The sequence below is a fragment of the Notamacropus eugenii genome, chromosome 3 (genome assembly GCF_028372415.1).
Source record: "Notamacropus eugenii isolate mMacEug1 chromosome 3, mMacEug1.pri_v2, whole genome shotgun sequence".
NCBI classification, from domain to species: Eukaryota; Metazoa; Chordata; class Mammalia; order Diprotodontia; family Macropodidae; genus Notamacropus; species Notamacropus eugenii.
In genome coordinates this window covers 217992676-217997475 of record NC_092874.1, presented here as the reverse complement: position 1 = coordinate 217997475, position 4800 = coordinate 217992676, and the positions used below count along the sequence as shown (strand labels likewise).

Sequence of the window (4800 nt, the reverse complement as noted above, 5' to 3'; positions counted from 1 at the left end):
TATAACATCATCTAGTCCACATCTCTCTATTTTCTCCACAATGACAGTATGTGACAATTTCTCAAAAAGTTTTCCAAGATCAGTTAAATTATATGTATATCATTCTCTTCATCTACTAATTTATTAATTTAGTAAAAAAGGAGAGGATGAGATTAGTCTAATCCATTCTATTCTTGATGAAGCCCTTGCTAGTTCTTTGTAATCACCACTTCCATTTTTTGGAAATTCAGCCATTTTTTAAATTATCTGTGTAGTGTCCTCTACAGCTACCCCTTAAACGTGAATGCACAGGTTACATCCCTTGGAGGACAACTAGCTCATGTTCAAGGTACATAAAGGTTTATACTTGTGAGTGCCATGCATTCTGCTAGACCTTGGGCTTCATGTAGTAGACAAGGTTGAATGGTCCCAGATAAAGGAAGAGACGTTTTGTTATTCCTGTTTACCATGTCATTTCAGTGAATGCCTTGAGTTAATTGTATCCTGTGTTTGAGTAAAGGTGAATACATTGCGAAGAATTCTCTGATCATGAGAATCAAATACAGAATATAATTTTCCTTCCTTGGCTCTGATCATTTTGAGGGAAGAAATGATCACAAAGATTAAGTCAAGAAGTTATTAGCTGTTGGGCATTTGGCAGAGGGAAAGCTGCAGTGCCCATCATACCTCAGTGCCAGTTTTATGACCTTATTTGCAGACTTTTTCATCTGCTTCTTCTTTCTGAACAGGTGATGTGTAGTATACTATTTTCTTCTTTTTTAAAAAAAATATTGGACTGAGTCTGACTGGGGGAGGAGGAACCGGCGGCGGAGGCTGTGTTGATCCGGCAGCGGTTCCCTGGCGGGTCCAAGCGCTGTCCTCCCCTGGCCCCAGCGTCTATTGAAGTAATGGACGGGCCCCTCAACCTGGCTCATCAGCAGAGAAGGAAGGCAGACGCGTCATTAGCTGCAGGGAAATACGAAGGGACCATTTTGTGTCACCAAAGGCAGCCGCATGTCTTTCTGAAGCCATGAAGCTGACACCATCTACACAAGCTCAGTTATCACTGGAAAAACAAAGGGATAGCCACATGAAGCAACTCCTGCTTATTCAGGAGAGGTGGAAAAGGGCAAAGCGGAAGGAAAAGTGGAAAGCCCAGCAGACTCCTGATGAAACCCCTCATCTTCTGATGTCAGCCAGGCCGCTGGCTAAGGAGGGGTCTGAGGGCCCAAGTGTGCCCAGATCTCAACAGTTTAGCCCTGCCGCAGTGTCGGGGCTCCTCGACAAGTACCCCGACACCCTTCTTTTACTCCTTCAGAAGAGGAAAGACCCTACAGAACCTGGCAGCAAAGTCTCCAAAGATGACAGGTCAACCATAGAAGATCAGGCAACCAGGATCGCTGATCTGAAGCGACGCTTGCAGTTTCTTGCGACCAACAACGAAAGACTGAGGAGAGAAAACAAGCAGCTCCGAGCTGAAAAGGCCAGGCTCCAGAAGGCTCCGCCTGGAAAGGAATTGCATGTAGATGTTGACTTTGTAGAGAAATCAGAATTATGGAGCCCACCTCCCCCTTCACAGACTGCCACAGCCTCTTCTCCCTGGCAGAAGTTTGCAGCCAGCACAGGGAAAGCCAAGGACATTCCCATCCCCAATCTTCCTCCCTTAGACTTCCCATCCCCAGAACTCCCGCTTCTGGAGCTCCCTGAAGATATTCTGAAAGGACTTCTGAACAGTTAAATGGAAGGTCACAAAGGGTTAAAACGGTGATGGTGAGGGAGAGGCAATCATACAGTGAAAACAGCAAAAAGGGAAAACCACGAGTCTAGGTGCGGTCCAGGCCAATTGGAGGCTGACCGGATGGATCAGTGTAGGAGAAAAGGTCTGGCCACTCGGTCTAAAACAGTTCCTGTGAAACACCCAGCACAGCTTCGGGAGTGGCTGGGGCTGAGGAAGATGGAGGTGGCAAACGCTGACCTCCTGAGGGTCTCTCCCAATTCAAACCAAATGGCGACATGGAAGCACTTTCTTCGAGCAGCAGTTATTTTCCTTTTCTTAACTTCAGGTTTATGCTATATGTAATAATTAATCTATACTGCCATAAAGGAAAATGAAAAATCGAATTAATACAGGAGCCCAAGGGTGGCCTTGTATTGAAAAGATGCTATCAGGTATTGACTGCATGAGTTTTGTTATGCACTAATTATTAATTCTGATGAGATATGTCAGTTACATGCCTTTCTAGATTATCCCACATGTGCCACACTTTGCACTACTCCTAATGTGATGGTAACCTCAAGACTATCAGGAGAAATGTTTACATTTCCACTTTATGAAGAAAGGAACCAAATTATTAGTTCTGCTTTTTTTAATTATCAATTTACATAATTAATCAGGGTGCATCAGAAGTTTTAACTTTCTGTTTGCTGTATTAAAATGTTATGCATCATTTAAAAAGTACTCAAGGAGTTATCCCTTTGCTTTGGATGGTGCATGAATGGAAGTAATGCTAGTTGGCAGTATTTGATTGCAAGAAGTCAATAAGGTAATTATGTTTTTTAAAAATATTTATTTTTAGTTTTCAACATTCACTTCCACAAGATTTTGAGTCCAAATTTTCTCCCCATCTCTCCTCTCCACCCACTCCAAGACAGCATGCATTCTGATTACCCCTTACCCCAATTTGCCTTCCCTTCTTACTACACCCCTCCCTTCTCTTATCCCCATCTCCTCTATTTTCTTGTAGGGCAAGATAGATTTTTATACCTTTCTGCCTGTATATCTTATTTCCTAGTTGCATGTAAAAGCAATTTTTAACATTCGTTTTGGAAACTTTGAGCTCCAACTTCTCTCCCATCCTCCCTCCCCATCTGTCTCCACTGAGAAGGCAAGCAAGTCGATATAGGTTATATATGCATAGTTATGCAAAACACTTCCATAATAGTCATATTGTGAAAGCCTATGTTTCCCTCCATCCTCTCCTACCCCCCATTTATTCTATTCTCTCTTTTGACCTTATCCTTCCTTAAAAGTGTTTACTTCTAATTACCCCCTCCTCCCATTTGCCCTCCCTTCTACCATCCCCCCACTTACCCTCTTCCTCCCTACTTTCCTATAGTATAAGATAGATTTTCATACTAAACTGAGTGTGCATGTTATTTCCTCCTTAAGCCAAATGCGATGAGAGTAAGGTTCACTCTTTTCCTCTTACCTCCCCACTCTTTCCCTCCATTGAAAAAACTTTTTCTCCCTTCATTTAGCAGAGAGATAATTTACCCCATTCTATTTCTCCCATTCTCCTCCCAATATATTCCTCTCTCACTGCTTAATTTTATTGTTTTAGATATCATCCCTTTATATTCAGCTTACCCTATGCCCTTTTTTTTATGGATATGATTCCTCCAACTTCCCTAATACTGAGAAAAGTCTCAAGAGTTACAAATTTCCATGTAGGAATGTAAACAGTTCAACTTTAGTAAGTCCCTTATGATTTTTCTTTCCTGTTTACCTTTTCATGCTTCTCTTGATTCTTATGTTTGAAAGTCAAATTTTCTTTTCAGCTCTGGTCTTTTCATCAGGGATGGCTAAAAGTCCTCTATTTCATTGAATGACCATTTCCCCATGAAGTATTATACTCAGTTTTGCTGGATGGGTGATTCTTGGTTTTTGTACTATACTCTAATAACAAAATTATTTCCATTCTGTCTTTCATCAATCTTCACACAAATACACTCTACCATTCTTGCCTCCTCTGTTTAATGACATTCTTCACGTGAAGATATCTTCTTAATATATGATACTTACAATCTTCCCCCACCTCCATTTTGTTTCTTTTGAATAATGATATTCATTTGGAGCCATTGTCTTTATGAGTTCCTAATCTGGGTTCAAATAAGCCTCCCTATTTAGAATCTTTAATTCCTTCCTATTGTCACCTAACCATCTGGCATTTGTATATTGACATTTGAAGTCACAAATTGGAGTTAATTTTTTGGATTTTGTTTCCTATGAGCTTCTGAATGTCTCAACTGACACTGTTCTTCTTTCACTCTTCCTACTACCTCCATGTCTAACTTGACAGATTTATGTGACTGTATGTGCATGTGTGTACACACACATAAACGTGTATATATGTATATATACACTATATACGTATGTATACACATACAATGATACAATGTTTTCTCATTTTCCATTCCTTTTTTAGTTTAGAGTCCTTTTGATTAGACAACAGAATTTTCTACTATTGTTATCAGGTCAACAGTTACCTTAATATCCCTGAACAAATTATCACTAATTACTACCATGCTTCCTCTCACCTTTAGTGTCAATCAATCAGTGAGCAAACAAATATTTATTCAACACTTACTACATGTTAGGTGGGCAACTGGGTGGTATAGTAGATAGAATACTAGTCCAGAAGTCAAGAAGATTAGTCACCCAGTGTTCAAATCTGGCCTCAGATGCTTAATAGTTGTGACCTTAAGCAAGTAACTTTACCTTTTTGCCTTAGTTCCTTACCTGTAAAAAAGAGCTGGAGAAGGAAATGGCCAACCATCCCAGTATCTTTGCCAAGAAAGCCCTAAATGGTGTCATGAAGAATCAGACATGACTGGAACAACTCAAAAACACCAATATGCTAGGCATATAAGTGTAAATGTAAAGAAAAATGAAAATATAGTTTCTGCTCTGAAGGAACTAATATTTCTAATACAAGAGAGGGCACAAGCATTTATCAAGCAACTTTTATGTGCCAGACACTGGCACATAAATAATTATCTCATTTAATCCTCATCATAAGCTTGGTAGATAGGTGCTATTAT

The 4800-nt window shown here is 40.2% G+C and overlaps 1 pseudogene; it reads left to right on the top strand.

Annotated features, from left to right (window-relative positions):
- Positions 1 to 878: 878 nt before the first annotated feature.
- Positions 879 to 1801, top strand: LOC140531368 (nuclear receptor-binding factor 2 pseudogene; annotated as a pseudogene).
- The last annotated feature ends 2999 nt before the right edge of the window (positions 1802 to 4800 follow it).